Source organism: Helianthus annuus, chromosome 12 (assembly GCF_002127325.2).
Source record: "Helianthus annuus cultivar XRQ/B chromosome 12, HanXRQr2.0-SUNRISE, whole genome shotgun sequence".
NCBI classification, from domain to species: domain Eukaryota; kingdom Viridiplantae; phylum Streptophyta; class Magnoliopsida; order Asterales; family Asteraceae; genus Helianthus; species Helianthus annuus.
The window spans coordinates 59,898,214-59,919,456 of NC_035444.2; the positions used below are offsets into that span (position 1 = coordinate 59,898,214).

The 21,243-nt window shown below is 34.8% G+C and overlaps 1 long non-coding RNA gene across 1 annotated transcript; it reads left to right on the forward strand.

Moving 5' to 3' along the window:
- Nucleotides 1–17,064: 17,064 nt before the first annotated feature.
- LOC118484719 lies at nt 17,065–19,007 on the forward strand. Its single transcript, XR_004874147.1, has 3 exons — nt 17,065–17,114; nt 17,341–17,409; nt 18,922–19,007. It is a non-coding gene; the product is annotated as an uncharacterized LOC118484719 (long non-coding RNA).
- The last annotated feature ends 2,236 nt before the right edge of the window (nt 19,008–21,243 follow it).

The following is a 21,243-nucleotide window of genomic DNA, read 5'->3' on the forward strand; positions in this document are numbered from 1 at the left end:
CTTTTTTGAAATTCGCACTCGGAATGTTCGTCTACCAAAACAAGTTAGCTAAATGTTGTTGGTATTGTTTGTTTTTTGATATGTATACTCTTTCTTATTTCTTATTAAATTTTCTGTTTAGGCATAATTTTGAAACTTTATGTCATTATCTTTTGAAGTTCATATTGTTAGTTTTGTCAGTTATGAGTTTTTCTATTTAGGCTTAAAGATACCTTTAATTTCTTTCTAAAGATGTTTTTGTTTCCATAAACATATTACTGTTTTTAAGGTTAATTTTTGTATTCTCAATTATAACTCGGTTTCTGTAATTAGACATTGCTTCTATAAATAAGTTACCGTTATATTTTTTTAGAAAATTCCTTATTTCCTTTGCAGTTATGGATCCTAAAAACAACGCTCCTTCGTTTTTAAAGTTGATTTATGACTATGATCCTATATTTTTTGGTATGTTTCTTTGGTTTTCATTTTATCAACAGACAATAAGTTATTTAAGCTTATATGTTTTTTGTTTCGATTTATAGGAAATACCGTATGATTTTGCAAGCTTATTGTGGGGAGGAAAAGTTCCATATGGTCAATGTTTTGAACTTATTGATGATGACTTATCCTGGGTCGTTAGACTTAAAAGAAATGTTCCGGGACCTGTCTTAGGTGATGGATTCACCAAATTCGTTAAAGATTCTGGTCTCAAAAAGAATGATTATCTATTGGTCAAGGCTATTGGAACATCGACATTTTATGTTTCTGTATTTAAATCATGTGTTTTCGAGAACTCCTTCATCTGTAAGGTTGTTCCTGATGATACCTTTATTGTAAGTCATATTTATAATATAATAAGTCTGTTTTAGAATTTTTTTTTTTGTTTTTTACGGTTTGTTTATGTTATTTTGTAAATAATTTTCAGTTCCTGGCTGACAAATTCTGGAAAGATTTTTACGGGGAAAGGTTTAAAGGTGGAGAGGCAACTCTGTATGTTGGAAATAGGTATTGGAATGTTAAGATGGAGGGATGGCCCGACATAAGTGCCTTCACTGATGGTTTCTCTAAGCTGATTGACGATATTTCGTTAGATACCCGCTCTACTATGTTGTTTACGAGTGTTGGATATAAAACTTTCGAGGTATCTATTTTTAATCACTTAACATTTACTGAAATATATTTCAAGAAAGTTGAAGTTGTTGTTTTGGACGATTCTATTTATGGAGATAAAGGATTTGATTTATTGACTGCGGTTAGTGTTATATAATTTATTATTAATTATTTATTAATACTATCTTATTAGTTGAACTTTATTTTAACATTGTTACTAATGTGGATTTTTTATATGTAGTCCAAACACATGGAGAAACATGAGACTAACGAAAGTCATGTTGAACAAGATCTTTCTGGTGATAGTGTTGGTGACTTTCAACTTTCAAATTTTGAGTCCATTTTTAATGTATGTAACTATTTTTTTAATATATACTAACAAACTTTAACAACCGGTACATTGTTGTATTCTTATTTTTTTATATTTATGGTGTCATTTTTTTAGGACACTGAAGACTCCAAGTTTGATCGACATATAGCTGCTCAAATTGAGATGGAAGATGCTAAGAACCTGGTAAGTGTATAAGTTCAAATTAGTAACAGATCTTATTATATCTATTAGATACGTATACTATTTAATTGTGCTACTATTTTATTTTATGTAGTTCAAGGATGGTTGGAATACAAAGAATGATGCTTTGAATCAAGATCAAAGGTAAATACACCAAATCGAACATAAATCTTTGTTATTATATGTTTTGAATGAAGATCGGATGTTGATTTTGTGACAACCCGAACTTTCAAGGGTAGTAACGTTTGATCTTGTAATCTTAATTTCTCGTAATTCTCTCCTTTCCACGCTCTTGTTACATTAAACGTCTTATTTAACTTCTTGTTATGTTAAACTCGTCAATTGTGAATCTATGTGGTTTCAACTAAACGTGTGGTTGGATTCGTTTATGTGTTTGATATGTGTTTGATGTTACCTAGGAGTCGTGCATAAACATTGGGCCGAGAGTGGGTCGGACCACAGTCACACACACCTTAGTCCTCTATGTATCTCAGCCCACACTAGAACCTCCTAATACCCCGGCCCACCTAGCAGCCCAATTGATAGTAAAACAAAAGTGGGATTCGGCAGCCCACTTGATCCTCCGATTTTATTTATATAGATAGGATTCCATGCACTATATGGTATACAAGAAAGAAACCCTAGCACGTTTCCTTTTGAGTTCGATAATCAGCGATTGGAAAACTCCCCCTTCTCTCTCGTAACCCTCCCATCTGCAAATACTCCTCCGGTTGGTATGTCTCTTCACCATACGATGTATATTAGTTGTTAAATTGAGTTATATATAATATGTGAATTTGTGGGTGTGTAGACTAAGTATGATCTTGGAATTGGTTCGTAAATTGTATCAGGTTCGGGCGTATGTTGTTAGTAATGATAGTCGATAATTCATATTGATATGCTAAGACTGTATGATTATTAGCGTTGTGTGTGAATGATTTGTATAAAGGGTGATGTTAACGATGAACTCTATTAATGATTTCTAATGTCGAACCCGGTTAAGGTTAGCCGATCAATATGATGCTTAGGTTATGATTCATGGCATTATAATGGTGTATAATCATTGTTAATCAATAACTGGGATTGTATAATGTTGTTGAATTGGTTGCTAGTGTTTTGTTAATGTTGAGAATGATTATGCGGACACTTTGATTGAATACATCTCGGTTATGAACTGTTTGTGTTTATTTGATTTTTGTGTTGGGTTAAATGACTAATAATAGAGAAGGATCTCTGATAGGTTGTTAAAAACAGTAGGATGATGATGATTTAAATAATTTTCCTTGTCTAAATTATTTCAATCCAACAGTTGAATGATCTGGGTTTTTCTTGGTATTCAAAACTCAAATAGCTTGATTATGGGTGTTAATGGCAGCGTACAATAAAATATACAGAAGGTACAACTCAAACATGGTGTGATTAGAAATCATAGGATAAAAAGGTTGTTTGTCTTATTAGATTTAATCTAGGATATTGTGTGGAGAAATGTTTGAAATAACCGTACACTTGGGTACCTCTCTCATAGCATATTGTACAACCATTTTAAAACTTCATCACACACTCACACAAGGTAAGGAACATTTGCTGTACAATTAAATGCCCGGACCCCACACTAATATTTCATCTGGGATCATTATAACCGCACACTACACATGTCTGGCCCCACTTGTTCATTGATTGTCGGTCGCACAAATAAATGGTCCGACCCCACCACCACTTTTTGCACATTTGTATTTTTGTTTGTTCTAGTCGCACAGACTAATGTATTGGGCTTAATTACTGTTAATTGTATACATGTTTAACTGTTACTGCTATGGTGATATGTGTACATGTTTAGTACAGTTAATTATTGTTGCTTGTACACTACTTGACAAATACGTGTTAGATACGTGTAGCTTATACGTGTTAGATACGTGTAGCTTATACGTGATTACTTGTTTACCGTCCTAACGTCGGGTAACCATAATAGGGTGTGGTTGACTAAGTTAGGACAAACGCTTTATCTACCGAGCAAACCAAAGGTGAGTTCATCTCTTGAGCATGCGTCCCGGTGGTTGGGACAGTCAGTGGGTATTCCTGGGAGGGATAAGTCTTTGGGGTAAAAACGGGAATGTTGGATAATATACTCTTCCTATCACCTTTAAAGTCCCTCCGTGTTGTTTGGTTACCTGGGTGGTAACATGGTATTAGTTAGTAGCGCTACTTAGGTTTGGCAACCTCACCCCGTACCTGGGAGGACGGGTGTTGAACTAATGACCTAGTCATGACCAATGCTTTGATAGGAGCATTGGAGAAAGGGCAATGTAAATCAGAAGCCGTCTTGTATTGGGGTATTATCAACATTGTTTTCAACATTACTTCGGGAATTAACTTCAATGGATTAACTACATACTTGGTAAACAACGTTTTCGTAAAACTATGAACTCACCAGCGTTGTCTGATACACTTGTTGCATGCTCGCAGGTTGTTAGGTTATACGGATTTGGAACTTGCTGTCTGAAGTAGCTGGTGTGGTCATGGGTCGTGCTGATTGGATACGAATGATGGGTTAATTGATTTCACACATTTAAACTGAAACAGTTAATTATGTTTTCTTTTATTTGCTTCCGCTGAACTTATTGATTTTCGTTTAAACTTGTTGAGGATGTTTTTATTAATAATGGGGATTTTATTTATAACTTGTATGGGTTCAATGTAATTGGTGGCTCGTTATTGGTATGTCACACGCCTAACAGGGACACTCCCTATGTGGTAATTTGGGGGTGTGACAGTTTGGTATCAGAGCCACTGGTTATAGTGAACTTGGTTTTAAAACGTTTTCATAAAACCAGACTATAACCGAACAGTACCGAAATCGACCATGACACTCAGCTCCAGACTGCAAGGTTCGTTTCTCATTTACTATTGCATAGTATATCTAGTGTACACTTATATATAACATTACACGTGAATGCACACTTGGCACAACAGCATGAGCCCTTACATTACCAACCCCTGTTATGTGAACTGCTAGTGTGACACTTCCCTTCGACTATTGTGATTCTTGATCCTATAAAACCTTTCGCTTGCTATTTGAATGTGGGGAACCTTTTAGTGCAAGTTAAGAGGCACTGAGATAAGCATGCAAATCGTCTTATTATTATGGGTGCACACATAATAATAACACGAGGTGCATGCAAATCCCAGTGAGGCTTAACGAGCGTGGGAAGGGTTCTGCCCCATTGTGTGTAAACTTGGTAGTTTGTAGTTTTCAATGTGATACTCGACTTTTACCTCATTTCGACCCTTAAGATTGTCCCCTTCTCTTATATAGAACCATGAGTGGACGTGGAGGAGGCCGAGGTGGTGGACGTGGTCACATTGCTATGACCCAGGCCTAATTAACCGACTTGATCAACACTCGTGTAGCTGAAGCCCTAGCGGCTTACCAGGCTGGTACGATATGTGCCAATTACTTTCTATCCTTGTGTCATATACTCGAATCTTACCTGTGCGTCTTACTTCCTTCGTTTTAGGTCAACCTGCGAATTAAAACCATCCACCTGCTTGTACGTACAAGATGTTCATGGATTGTAAGCCACAGACCTTCAGTGGGACTGAAGGGGCTGTGGGACTCTTACGTTGGTTCGAGAAGGCTGAATCAGTATTTGCTATGTGCAACTGTCCCGTGGGGGACCGTGTGAAGTATGCTACAGGCACCTTGGAGGATGGTGCCTTAACCTGGTGGAATGCCCAAGTGCAAATGTTGGGTATTGAGATGGCGAATGCCACTACCTGGGATGATTTCAAGGAGTTGATGCGAGAGGAGTATTGTCCTCGTGATGAGATTCAGAAACTGGAGAACGAGTTCCACAATCTGAAAATGGAGGGATCTGAGATTGAAGCATACACTAGGAGGTCTAATGATTTAGCAACTTTGTGCCCTAACATGTCTCGACCTCCACCCCGGCGAATTGAGTTGTATCTCAAGGGCTTAGCACCAGCTGTTAAGGGGTACATTACTGCTGCAAACTTAGACAATCTGCCCCGTATCGTCCGTTTGGCACATAAGATTACTGACCAAGAGGTCGAACGTGGCAACCTGCCGCCACGTGTTTCTGCTACTACCTCGACTGCTACAGCTACCACACCTGCTAGTGATCACAAGCGAAAATGGAACGATACTGACAAAGCAACCGGTGCCAGCCAATCTCAGAAAAGGGCAGACAACAGCATCCACCGTAGTTTCAGCCAGACATCCTCTGTGAATCAGAATCAGAGCAACAATTCAAATCAGGGTTCTTACGCAGGAAAGCTACCAAAGTGTGATAAGTGTATGTTCCACCATCGCGGACCGTGCACCCGAGTATGTCATAGGTGCAACAAGGTGGGCCATATGGCCAAAGATTGTAGGGTCTGGCTCCCAAAGCCGCCGCAGCAGCAGCCACAGCAACAGGAGAGGCAGCAGCCCCAACAGAATCGGGGAAATCAAAAGGGGTGCTTTCAGTGTGGTGATGAGGGTCATTTTAAGCGGGATTGCCCTCAGTTTAATCAGAATGCGGGCAACAACAACAACACTGGGAGCGACAACAATGGGAACAATGGTGGGAACGGAGCACGTGGAAGAGTATTTACTATTGGCACTGGGGGAGACTCGCAATGATGGCAATGTTGAGACCGGTACGTCTTCTTTGAATGATCTTTTTCTGCTTCTGTTTTATTTGACTCTTGTTTCGATTGGAGTTATGTGCCTTAGGGTTCAGTCGTCAATTAGGACTGACTCCCACCTTTCTTGTAAATAAGCATGTCGTAGAATTAACTGATAGTAAATCGATAGAAGCTTCTCATGTTCTTTTTGGTTATAAACTTGATCTCGTGGGTCAAGTGTTCGACATTGACCTACTCCCCAATACTCTTGTAAGTTTTGACGTGGTCGTTGACATGGACTTGGTTATCTATGTATCAAGCAGAAATTCTTTGCAAAAAGAAAATCGTGCGTATCCCTCTCCCAAGGGGGAATCCTTATCAGTTTAAGATCACCGTAGTGGTGCCATTGTTGGCATAGTCTCAATCGTGAAAGCCCAGAAGTGCCTACGGAAGGGCTACTCTGCTATACTAGCTCTTGTCACTGGTTCGCCACTTTAAGAAAGGAAGATCGAGTATCTTCCAGTTATTCGTGAATTTCCTGACGTGTCTTCTGAAGAGTTACCTGGTTTACTTCCACATCGTTAGGTGGAATTTCAGACTGACCTTATGCCAATCCTGATTTCCTTCTGGGATACAGCAATCCCTTAGGTTCACTGGATACTATCACAGCTTCATCATAGGATTCTAGAAGGTTTCGCAACTTCAACCTCCTTAGCATAGCGGGGAGCTGTGAATTCCTGAGAAATAAAATCGGGGAACATCTTTTCAGCTTTTGAAACCCAACCCTACAACACGCGGAGCATCGCTTCTATCCGAGGGTACCGATGATCCAGCGATATACCATGATGGTGTTGCGGAGAGGAACTGCACGACCTACAATCTCCGGTGGAAACCGTGGTCATTGGATTTAAGTGGGAGGCATTACTTGGACGGTACCGAATGCGCCAATTAAACCGATCACAAGGGCCTCCAGTGCACCCTTGTTTCAATAGAGCTAACCATGTGATGGCATCGCTAGATGGAACTTCCGAACGAACACGGGATTAGGAGAACTATACCCACGCATCCCTGTAGACGAACCTTATCACTTTCACTTGTCATCGCCGCTAGAAATGAAGAAGTCACAGTTACACGCGTTTGTCGTTTTGCAACACTAATCTTTACCCACCAAACTCTGTATTGGACAAATGATACACTCGCACGACCGCAATGTAACGAACTTCCCTGTTGTGCCATGCCGCCATGCACCACTACTAGAAATTGTTTCTAGACAACAAATTTGCTGGCCAAATCCTTCGGATGTTTAATGGACCCCAGTTTCGCTCGATTCTTTGTACGAACCTCATTAATTCCCTGTTTCTTTGATTGGCAACTGATATAACAAAACGCTAACAACCATACCATGATTTCCACCGATCACAAGATTAGCCCCCCCCCCCCCCCCCAGGCGTTGTAAAGTATCTATAGATCGAGTTCGTCGGAACTCACTTCAAGCCATTGTTTTATATCAATTTTCGGGACGAAAATTCTTTCAAGTAGGGGATGATGTGACACCCCGCGAAAACGCTTAACAAAACTAGCTTCCTCAGTGACTGTTTGCTAAATTTCGGGACGAAATTTCTTTCAAGTTGGGGATGATGTGACAACCCGAACTTTCAAGGGTAGTAACGTTTGATCTTGTAATCTTAATTTCTCGTAATTCTCTCCTTTCCACGCTCTTGTTACATTAAACGTCTTATTTAACTTCTTGTTATGTTAAACTCGTCAATTGTGAATCTATGTGGTTTCAACTAAACGTGTGGTTGGATTCGTTTATGTGTTTGATATGTGTTTGATGTTACCTAGGAGTCGTGCATAAACATTGGGCCGAGAGTGGGTCGGACCACACTCACACACACCTTAGTCCTCTATGTATCTCAGCCCACACTAGAACCTCCTAATACCCCGGCCCACCTAGCAGCCCAATTGATAGTAAAACAAAAGTGGGATTCGGCAGCCCACTTGATCCTCCGATTTTATTTATATAGATAGGATTCCATGCACTATATGGTATACAAGAAAGAAACCCTAGCACGTTTCCTTTTGAGTTCGATAATCAGCGATTGGAAAACTCCCCCTTCTCTCTCGTAACCCTCCCATCTGCAAATACTCCTCCGGTTGGTATGTCTCTTCACCATACGATGTATATTAGTTGTTAAATTGAGTTATATATAATATGTGAATTTGTGGGTGCGTAGACTAAGTATGATCTTGGAATTGGTTCGTAAATTGTATCAGGTTCGGGCGTATGTTGTTAGTAATGATAGTCGATAATTCATATTGATATGCTAAGACTGTATGATTATTAGCATTGTGTGTGAATGATTTGTATAAAGGGTGATGTTAACGATGAACTCTATTAATGATTTCTAATGTCGAACCCGGTTAAGGTTAGCCGATCAATATGATGCTTAGGTTATGATTCATGGCATTATAATGGTGTATAATCATTGTTAATCAATAACTGGGATTGTATAATGTTGTTGAATTGGTTGCTAGTGTTTTGTTAATGTTGAGAATGATTATGCGGACACTTTGATTGAATACATCTCGGTTATGAACTGTTTGTGTTTATTTGATTTTTGTGTTGGGTTAAATGACTAATAATAGAGAAGGATCTCTGATAGGTTGTTAAAAAACAGTAGGATGATGATGATTTAAATAATTTTCCTTGTCTAAATTATTTCAATCCAACAGTTGAATGATCTGGGTTTTTCTTGGTATTCAAAACTCAAATAGCTTGATTATGGGTGTTAATGGCAGCGTACAATAAAATATACAGAAGGTACAACTCAAACATGGTGTGATTAGAAATCATAGGATAAAAAGGTTGTTTGTCTTATTAGATTTAATCTAGGATATTGTGTGGAGAAATGTTTGAAATAACCGTACACTTGGGTACCTCTCTCATAGCATATTGTACAACCATTTTAAAACTTCATCACACACTCACACAAGGTAAGGAACATTTGCTGTACAATTAAATGCCCGGACCCCACACTAATATTTCATCTGGGATCATTATAACCGCACACTACACATGTCTGGCCCCACTTGTTCATTGATTGTCGGTCGCACAAATAAATGGTCCGACCCCACCACCACTTTTTGCACATTTGTATTTTTGTTTGTTCTAGTCGCACAGACTAATGTATTGGGCTTAATTACTGTTAATTGTATACATGTTTAACTGTTACTGCTATGGTGATATGTGTACATGTTTAGTACAGTTAATTATTGTTGCTTGTACACTACTTGACAAATACGTGTTAGATACGTGTAGCTTATACGTGATTACTTGTTACCGTCCTAACGTCGGGTAACCATAATAGGGTGTGGTTGACTAAGTTAGGACAAACGCTTTATCTACCGAGCAAACCAAAGGTGAGTTCATCTCTTGAGCATGCGTCCCGGTGGTTGGGACAGTCAGTGGGTATTCCTGGGAGGGATAAGTCTTTGGGGTAAAAACGGGAATGTTGGATAATATACTCTTCCTATCACCTTTAAAGTCCCTCCGTGTTGTTTGGTTACCTGGGTGGTAACATGGTATTAGTTAGTAGCGCTACTTAGGTTTGGCAACCTCACCCCGTACCTGGGAGGACGGGTGTTGAACTAATGACCTAGTCATGACCAATGCTTTGATAGGAGCATTGGAGAAAGGGCAATGTAAATCAGAAGCCGTCTTGTATTGGGGTATTATCAACATTGTTTTCAACATTACTTCGGGAATTAACTTCAATGGATTAACTACATACTTGGTAAACAACGTTTTCGTAAAACTATGAACTCACCAGCGTTGTCTGATACACTTGTTGCATGCTCGCAGGTTGTTAGGTTATACGGATTTGGAACTTGCTGTCTGAAGTAGCTGGTGTGGTCATGGGTCGTGCTGATTGGATACGAATGATGGGTTAATTGATTTCACACATTTAAACTGAAACAGTTAATTATGTTTTCTTTTATTTGCTTCCGCTGAACTTATTGATTTTCGTTTAAACTTGTTGAGGATGTTTTTATTAATAATGGGGATTTTATTTATAACTTGTATGGGTTCAATGTAATTGGTGGCTCGTTATTGGTATGTCACACGCCTAACAGGGACACTCCCTATGTGGTAATTTGGGGGTGTGACAGATTTTATGTTATTCCGTACACCAAATTGAACTTAAATCTTTGTTATTATATGTTCTGAATGAAGATCTGACGTTGATTCCTTTGTATTTAAAGGTATGTTGAATCTTTGTTCTTTCTACTTCTATTAACTTTTTTTTTTCTGATTTTTGTAAATCCGCCTATATATCTTGAAGGTATGTTGTTTTACTCTGTTGTTTATGTAGTATTCATCTTTAATCTAAGCGATTGAACATGTTTAATTTTTTTAACTCTATTAACTTCTTTTTTTTCTGATTTTGTAGACCCGACCATAAATCTTGAAGGTATGTTGTTTTACTCTGTTGTTTATGTAGTATACATCTTTAATCTAAGAGATTGAACATGTTTATTTTTTTCTTAAACCAAAATCTACATCAAATTTTTTTGTTGATTTTTGTTATGTATAAAATCAAGTTTCCGGGTTTTTCTTAATCATCTATTCCACATTTATCGCAGTTAATGATTTTGGTTGTTGTATTTTTTCATGTGATTCCTTACATCCGTTATAACAATCTGAATCCCACCATTCGTCAAGCAACAGAGGTTAGTTTATCTTATTTTTTAAATGTTTTTGGTATTGTTTTTTTTTTATATATATAGTGTGTTTTATTCTTATTAAATTATCAATGTTTTGAAGTTCATATTCTTTGATTTTTCAGTTATCATTTGTTCAATTTAGCTTTAAAGAAACATTTAATTTCTTTTTAAAATTTATTTTTTCCTATAAATAGACTACTGTTTTTAAGGTTAATTTTTGAAATTTGAATTATAAGTCTGTTTCTTTAATTAGACATTGTTTCTATAAATAGGTTACGGTTATATTTTTTTAAAAAATTGCTTACTTCCTTTGCAGTTATGTATCCTAAAAACAACTCTCCTTCGTTTTTAAGGTTGATTGATGAACATCATCCTATATTTTTGGTATTTTTCTTTGGTTTTTGTTTTTTCAACATACAATAAGTTATTTAACCTTCTATGTTTTTTGTTTTATTTCATAGGAAATACCTTATGATTTTTCAAGCTTATTATGGGGAGGAAAAGTTCCATATGATCAATGTATTGAACTTATTGATGATGACTTATCATGGGTCGTTACACTTAAAAGAAATGTTTCGGGACCTGTCTTGGGTGATGGATTCACCAAATTTGTTAAAGATTCTGGTATCAAAAAGGATGATTATCTATTGGTGAAGGCTATTGGAAGATCGACATTTTATGTTTCTCTATTTAAATCATGCGTTTTTTAGAACTCCTTCATCTCTAATGTTTCTCCTGATGATACCTCTACTGTAAGTCATATGTATAATCTATTAAATATGCTTTATAAAATTTTCCTTTTTTAATTTCTGTTTGTTTATGTTGTTTTGTAAATAATTTTCAGCATATGGCGGACAAATTCTAGAATGACTTTTACGGGAAAAGTTTTAAAGGTGGTGAGGCAACTCTGTATGTTGGAAATAGGTATTGGAATGTTAAGATGGAGGGATGGCCCGACAGGAGTGCCTTTACTGATGGTTTCTCTGAGCTGATTCACGATCTTTCGTTAGATACTCGCGCTACTATGTTGTTTACAAGTATTTGATATAAAACTTTCGAGATATCTATTTTTAATCAGTTGACTGGTGCTGAAATATATTTCAAGAAAGTTGAAGTTGTTGTTTTGGGCGATTCTATTTATGGAGACGAAGGATTTGATTTATTGACTGCGGTTAGTGTTATATAATTTATTATTCATTATTTGTTAATACTATCTTTTTAGTCTTACATTATGTGGAATGTTTGTATGTAGTCTAAACAAAAGGAGAATCAAGAGACTAATGAAAGTCATGTTGAAGAATGTCTTTCTGGTTATAGTGTTGGTGACTTTCAACTTCCAAATTTTGAGGTTATTTTTAACGTATGTAACTATTTTTTAATATATACTAACAAACTTTAACAACCACTTCATTTTTTGAATTAATTTTTTTTTATTCTTATAATGTCATTTGTTAGGATATTGACGACTCCAAATTTGATCGACTTATACCTGCCCAAATTGAGATGGAAGAAGCTAAGAAGCTGGTAAGTAAATAACTTCAAATTATTAACAGATTTTATTATATGTATTATATATGTATACTATTTAATTGTGCTACTATTTTATTTTATTTTATTTAGTTCAAGGATGGTTGGAATACAAAGAATGATGCTTTGAAAAATACTCCATCTGCTACCTCTTAATGTGATGTAATATTTTTTATAAGTTTGTTTATATATTGTATAGATTCTATTAATTACTTCATGATACACTTATTTTTTATGTTATTCATTTTTTTTTTGAAGTTTGACACGAAAGGGAAGTCAAAGGTTGTTTGTGGTGATCAAACTGTTCATCCAAAGGTTTATATCAAATAATAACATAATTTAGTATATTTTTTAAATATGTAAATTTTATTTTGTATCATATAATGTATTTTACTTTATTATGAAGTTGTTAATTTGTTTTAGGTGTTAACCAATGTTGATATGGATCTCAATAATATCGCCTATCGTACGCGTTCAAACTTTCCTATCAACAATGATTGTGTTGACATTGATATGACGAAGCCTTCTGAAAACATTTCTGTAAGTACATGTTGTTTATTGTTTATTAATAAATTATTCATGAAATTATTATAGTTCTTTTTAACTATTAAACTTATTTTATATATTTTAAATATATAGGTTAAATCAAAGCGTAAGGCTTGCAGATTCACCACGTCCCCGTCTAATGTTTGCCCTAAACGTAAAGTCAAAAGGTCTAAAAACAATTCATTTTTAGAGTTCACAAAAGTTGTTGAAACCAAACTGGTATACCTTCTGATATGTTTATAATAATTTTTTTATTAACTGTCTACAAATTCTTTGATTAATAAATTTAATAATTAATATGTTCTCTTTGTTTCTCAGCGTTTACGTGTTGATGTTTCATATGATCTTTGTCTATCTGTTGACAACTTGCGTGACGTTAGTATCCAGAACCTAAGTTGTGAGCTAAGTAATATGAAAACAAGAGCCGAGAAGTCTGGTGATGGTTACAGGTATGGTTTTACCAAGTGGTCATCTTTCTTGAAATCAAATCACATCCCGTTCGGCGCCACTCTTTTCTTTAAGTACATCAAGTCTTCGCAGCTTTTGGTGTTGACGAACGTTGTACACAAGACTATAAAGAAAATAGCTCGTGCGTGACTCTTGGCATTTGTGGTTTTTTTGCTTCGTTTTGGCAGAACAGTTAATGTAGTAGGTTGTTTTAGTTTTTTGATATGTGGTGGGTATTAGTCAAGTATGGTTAGACGGTTATGTTTGTAGTATGTAGTGGTTGACATGGTTGAAGGTGGATAGTTGTATATGTTATCCTTTGAACTGTTGTTTCTTAAACAAAGCTTTTTTTTTTTGTGAAAAATCTGATAAATACCTATTAATCTTGGTTTGAATGCATAAGACCATTTTGTTATTACATTCCTTTTCATATTTGTGTCTTTCCTTCCATATCAAAAACTTTTTTTGGTTATGATATTGATTCCTACAGTCAACCATTTGAACTGATACTGTAGCCGTTAACATGTCATATACAACATTTCTTCACATATTCCAAACCGATACTAAAATAATGTTAATTGCTTTACGTAATCTTTTTTTATTTTGAATTATGTTTTTAAATGTATATAGACTTTTAAAATAATATATTTTTCCAAAATGTCTTATATTTCAAACGAAAAAGAAAATAGTAATAATTAATTTACATACATATATTTTGTTATTTTTCCTACCTTTATTTACAACAAAAATATGGTAAATATTTTTCTAACTTTTGACTATATATAATAAAAACTATGATACATAATTTGATTTCCTTACTAATTTACAAGCAATTTTACCTAATATGGATTCTAAATTTTGTAGACTAATAATTTTAATGTATATTGCATGTTTAAAATTATTTTAATCTTTATATGTATATTCTTATAGATTATAGATATAGATTTTAAATTTCCGTATTTTTCCTCATTTTATATTTTACATATCATATATATTTTTTTATATATCTATATAAATATAGAAAATATGTAAAATATATAAAAATTTAATAATCGTATGTTTTGCCATGACTATTAACAAAAGTCAAGGACAGTCTCTTTCCAGAGTTGGTCTGTACCTAAGAGACCCCGTTTTCTCACATGGTTAGCTTTATGTTGCGTTGTCGAGAGTAAAGACCAGATATGGCGTGAAGCTTTTAATATTTGACAAAGATGGAAGGCCAACGAACACAACTTCAAATGTTGTTTACAAAGAAATATTTGGAAAATTGTAGTTGAAAAATTAAAGTTTAATTTCAAATTTTTAGTTCTGAATTTATGTTTGTATATAAATTGTTGATTTGATTTTACATCTTGATTTATTATAATTGTAATTCACTTTTAAATTAAATTATTTAAGTATAACTACCATATTTTTGAATCGTTTAAACAATTTGTAAAATTTTTTTGAAATATAAATATTACAATTTATAAACTATTGGTAAAGTACTATTTTATGGTAAGTTGTTAGTTAAATTGATTTTGTAAAGTTTTGTAACTATTAGAGATCTATAAGGGGTGAATTTGTAATTATATTTTATTTACTTCAAAATTGGTGCAACTCAAAACAAAACCATCATATCACCTGCAACACCATTCCCATCAAGATCACTTTCACCTCCTCTCTCGGTTATCCCTTCTCACCGCCATTGTTGGTTAGGGTTTCAAGAAGCCATTACTCTCATCTTCTACACTACAATCAACAGAAGAAGGTATGTTCTTCATCTTTAATCTAACTATTGAGAGGTTTTCGTCCTATTGTTTTGCAATGTTCCGATTTTGATGTTATATTTAGAAGATTTTCCAATGTTCGGTTGTTCAATCAACTGTTATACACAATTTTCTTTAATAACAATCCGATTCCGATTTTGATGTTATCTTTACAACAATTTCCCACTTTTTTATGTTTCTTAATTTCCTTTTTCATGGTAAACCGTAATTATTTGATAATAATGTGATTAAAATTTACGTTCACAGAAAATAGGGTAGTCAAATTTGGTTATTGTTTCTACTATTGATTTATATATATACTTTCTTTATTTATCAGTAATATTTTTCCATCTTTAGTCATTGTTAATTGGAAGAATAAAATATTTTATTTATTTTGAATGTGTTTATTTTGTAATGTTATCATTTTATTTCATGCTCTAAAAAATGTTGATAATAATTTTACAGATATGGATCAAAAGAGAAGTAGTTGTTCTTTCTTGAAGTTAGTCGATGTTCATCATCCTACAAAAGTGGTATGTACTTTTTGTTATTATGTTTACAAAAAAATATGTTGATACTTATATGTCTTATGTTTCAAATTATAGGAAATACCGAATGATTTTGCTACATTACTGTGGGGAGAACAATTCCCATATGGTGATCGTATTAAAATTTTTGCTGCTGACAACTTATGGATTGTTGAAATTGAAAAATATGGGTTGGGTCCTGTTTTAGGTGCTGGGTTTGGTAAAGTCGTTACGGACAGTGGTTTACAAAAAAATGATTATCTGTTGTTCAACAGTCTTGGACCATCTACATGGTATCTCGATGTCTTTAAGTCATGTGTTTTGGATAACTCTTTTATCACTTCCATTAGAGTTGATGATGATTTCATTGTAAGTACTGTATATAAAATAATTACTTTTTTTATGTCAATTTTTTTTGTGCATATTTTGTTTAACATAATTGTTAACAAATTTACAGCTCATGGCAGACAAATTCTGGGGACAGTTTTATGGCAGCAGTTATAAAGGTGGATCAGCAACTCTTTATCTCGGTGATAGGTTTTGGAATGTGAAGATGGAAGCGTTGTCCGACAAATGTGCTTTCACTGATGGATGGTCTAAGTTGATTAGAGATCTTGAATTAGATTCCCGGACTACTTTTATTTTTACAATGGCTGGATATGAGACTTTTGAGTTGTCCGTTTTTAATCATGAAACTGGTACTCAAATGTATTTCAAGAAGGTTGACGTTGTTGTGTTGGATGATCCTATTTACAGAGATGATGGATTTGATTTACTGCTTGCGGTTAGTGTTATTATGCTTACAATATATTTTTTTCATAATATCAAGTAATTAGTTATTCTTGAAGTTAACATTGTTGGTTTTTGGAATATTATTTTTTTGTAGTCGGAACACAAAGAGAAGGTGATTACCAACGAAAGTGATGTTGATGAAGATCTTGGTGGTCATATGGTTGGTGAATCTAACCGCCTTTCATCTTCCTTTGATTCGTATCGGTCTAATGTAAGTGATTCACAATGTGCCTTATATATATATATTATATAATGCTTCTAATTACTTTCTTCTATACTTATATGTTTATCATTCATTTTTATTATGTAGAATGACCCAAAAGGAAAGTCAAAGATTGTTTTGGTCACGAGACTGTATCTGCAAAGGTTGTTTGTTATATACTAATTTAATTTAATAGTTAATTTTAATACATATAATAAACTTTTTATTCTATTCGGTGTATTTGTTTTCCATTATGTAATCCTTTTAATGAATTTTTTTAAATGTAATAAGATAAATCTTTTATGGTTTTGTAGGTTCATCCTAAGCTCAAATCAAAGTTTTATGTTGGAGATAAAGGGCTTTCGACAAAGGTTGTTTATGATTAGATAATATAGTTTGATGTTTTTTTTTTCTATATAAAAAAATAATATTTTCAAGTTTCGTTTTTGTTAATGTGAAAACCCAGTTTGATGTTGTTTAGAAATCTTTTTTCATACCAAACAATACATTACATGTATAAAAACATGCTTAATTAGTATATAATTCATTTAATTATTTCCTACTATATGAATATGTTAATTGTTTTATTTTCTTTAGGTTGAACGAAAAGGAAAATCAGCTGATTATGTTTCTGAGCAAAATCTGTCTTCTCACGTTGTCTCTCAAGTAAGATACCGTAACCATGAATTCTTACTTTTATTATTTAAAGGACCGTGTATCTTATTGTTGTAAAATTTTATGTATATTATGTTTACATTTATTGGAGTAGGAGTTGGGTGGAAAGTGTGTTTTTCCTAGAAAGTCTAGGAAGCAATAAGAACGTGACATGTGGCATTGAAGGATTTTATCTAAAAGGGCATTTATGTACTTTCACAATCTATTTTTATTTTAGGAAATTATCTTCAATAACTAACTATACATAAATTTCGGAATTTTTTGTTTTCGATTTCTGATCTCACGTAATATCAATCATTCCTTCGTTTTCTTGCTGGAATCTATCAGCATGTTCTTGGTACTGTGTTTTAACAATTTGTTCTTGGTGATGTGTTTTAACAGCAAGCAGATTCATACATCTGTGTTTTATTATTCAGATTCATACAGTTGTGTTCTAACAGCAAGCAGATTCATACAGTTGTGTTCTAGCATTCAGATTCATACAGCTGTGTTTTAACAGCAAGTAGATTCATACAGTTGTGTTTTAGCATTCAGATTCAAACAGTTGTGTTTTAACAGCAAGCAGATGCATACAGTTGTGTTTTAGCATTCAAATTCATACAGTTGTGTTTTAACAGCAAGCAGATTCATACAGTTGTGTTTTAGCATTCAGATTCATACAGGTGTGTTTTAACAGCAAGCAGATTCATACAAATGTGTTTTAACAGCAAGCAGATTCATACAGTTGTGTTTTAGCATTCAGATTCATACAACTGTGTTTTAACAGCAAGCAGATTCATACAAATGTGTTTTATCATTCAGATTCATACAGCTGTGTTTTAACAGCAAGCATATTCATACAAATGTGTTTTATCATTCAGATTCATACAGCTATGTTTTAACAGCAATTCAGATTCATACAGCTGTGTTTTAACAGCAAGCAGATTCATACAAATGTGGTTTACATCAGCAGATTTCGCCCCAGCTTTCGATCAGCTTCCGGTAACTGTTCCGCTGCTATCTATCCTTTCCAAAATTTCCTGCTTTTTGAATCTCTTCCCTGCAACCAGCAAAATACCGTCAATTACAAACAAGAATAACCCGTAATCGCTTTGTAAAACACGCAGTACAATGAAAGCTTGATCTTACGTATATGGAACAAAGAAAATCTCTTATCTTCATCCATGATTTTAGGTATTTTTGGTATGATTTTAGGGGTTTCCGAATTTGGGTTTAGAGAGAGAAAGAGAGAGAGAGAGAGGGAAATTGGCGTGTATTAAGGAGATGTGATATCTCTGACGGTTATTTTTTATTGGTTTAAAACACATATAAGGATGAAATTGCCCCTACTCATTTAAAACAATCTATTAAATATAGTTAATTATTACAAGATTGCCATTGATTTAATCTCAACCCTTAAACACACCAATCAGATGGACAAGATCGCTTCCTAGACTTTCTAGGAAAAACACACTTTCCGTAGGAACCCTACTCACATTTATTATGTCTTATTCAATTATGTAGGCTAAAGTAAAGTCTAAGTCATTCAGATCCACAACATCAACCGCCCTTCAAGTTGGCCGTAAATGCTCTACATCAAAAAAGTTAAAACAAACTGATGCTATTAAATTCACCAAGAAAGCCAAAAGCAGACTGGTATACTTTATAATTTTTTGTTTCCTTCTAATAGCACATAATACAGTTCGGCTCTACTCTTTTTTTTAATCAATAAGGTAATTAATCCTTTTATATTTTTCTGAGCGTTTACCGACTGATGTTTCAAGCCATCTGTGTCTTTCTCTTCACAACTTGCACCATGTTACAGTTCAGAACGAAAAATGTGAACTACTTAAGTTGGGCACAAGAGGCGAGAAGTCTGGGAAGGGTTTCAGGTACGGTTTTAAAAAGTGGCCAGCTTTCTTGAAATTGAATTACATCGACTTCGGTTCTACTCTTTTCTTTACGTACGTCAAGCCTTCTAAGCGTTTGATGTTGACCAAAGTCGTACCCAAGATCACAAAGAAAAGAGGCCGTTCGTGAATGTTGGTTATTATGTTATGTTAGATGGTTAAGTATTAATATTAGATGTGGTTTTATCGTTGCTTTGTTTTGATACTTTGGGATAGTACTTATGGTTTGTTAGACATGTCTTTTGGTAATATGTATATGTTGTTAATATGCTTATGATGTGGGTATGTGAAATTTAGGTTATGTTAGCATATAACCTAAATAATAAAAAATTAATAAATTAAACCTAAATATATATCAATGATTATGAAGAAATCTTTTTTTTTTAATTCAATAACATTTGACTTTTATCATGTGTAGCACCTCGAAATTTTTGCGTCCAATAAAGTATTGACACGTGTCTTAAGTTTACACGTGGTGTTAAATACTAAATAAAGGACTAAAGTTGACAAACATTGAAAGTATGTAAATTCGAGGGTTAAAAATGTCAACGAGGGATAAATATACTGTACAGTAACCCTAAATGATGCTCGTACCTTCAAACAAATAAATCATGGATCGTACGGAACGAAATACGGAAGAAAGTGAGAGATTACAAACTACAGGGGTTAATTGTGTCAACATGTTTAAGTTATACCTCTGAGTGACCCTTTAACATACCTGAGGCTTTGTAACAGTAAATTACGCTCACTAGAATAAACGATATAAATTTCGCGAAGTTCCGTTTAAAACGAGAAAGTTATGATCAATTTAGTATGCGAGGGGTTACAAGCGTCAACAATGAAAGTTAGGGCTTTTCGGATAGTAATTAAACTAACCGAGGACTTAACGGTGTGGGTAAAAGTCACGAAGCCCTTATTCGTAAATAAACGAGGCCCAAAACGCAAAGTTACCCCTTCGAAACCGAAAGGCCAAGGCAATAATGGCAAAAGATTTGAAAATCTTGAAATACAGGCCTCAGGCGGACCGCGTCGATGAAACAAGGAAGCTTACACAGGCCGCGCGGGCTGTGCAGATTCGTTGCCTGACATTAGGATTCAGGCGACCCACGTAAGGGTAGCCTGATCCTTAACGCGGGCCGCGTCAAGTCCCCAGATGCAGAAAACGTACAGAGGTTCACTGTTTGCTATTTTAAACGATCTTGGATGCAATTATGGCAGCATGGGCGCCCCCTACACGTCCCCTAACACTCAGGGACAGTTGTTGAACATCCATGATCTATTATAGGCCTAGTTGTAATGATCTAATGCTCCAAAGTTCACTATAAAAGGCCATGAGTTGTGCACATTATAACCACACCTCAAACCTGCTTTCTTGATCATTTCTGGAGCTCAAGAGCACTCTTCTAACATCTCTGGTCGTGTACCAAGCTTCTGTAAGTTTGCCTAACCCTTTGTGGTTTAGTTTTTGCATAGTTTAGCTTAAAAGTCAATCCGTCGTAATTAACGATTGACTTTACGATAAATCACAAATGGTCTAGCGGTTTTTCGAATCAAAGGTAGTTATAGGTTGGTAATCATGTGGGCTTTAAACCCCTAAAAGGGCACCCTCTGATTCCCACTCTAACTAGTCCGAATGTCGAGTCAAACTTGCTTAGAAAAAGTCAACAGAATGCTATTTTGCGATATTATGCATAATCAGTAATGTAGATAGCGTGTAACCTGTTTTAACACTCATATAACATGATAATAAGTATATTAACTAGTCTAAGCTTGTTTGATCCGACCGTTTTCTGTTTTGACCCGGTTCGGAACCGAAAGTCGCAAAACTTTGACTTTTGCTTTGACTTCAGTTCTGACCCGTTTTGGTATGATTTAGATATGCCTTAGGACTCTCTTAGGACCAGGTTACATGATGGTATAACCCTCTGTGACCGGT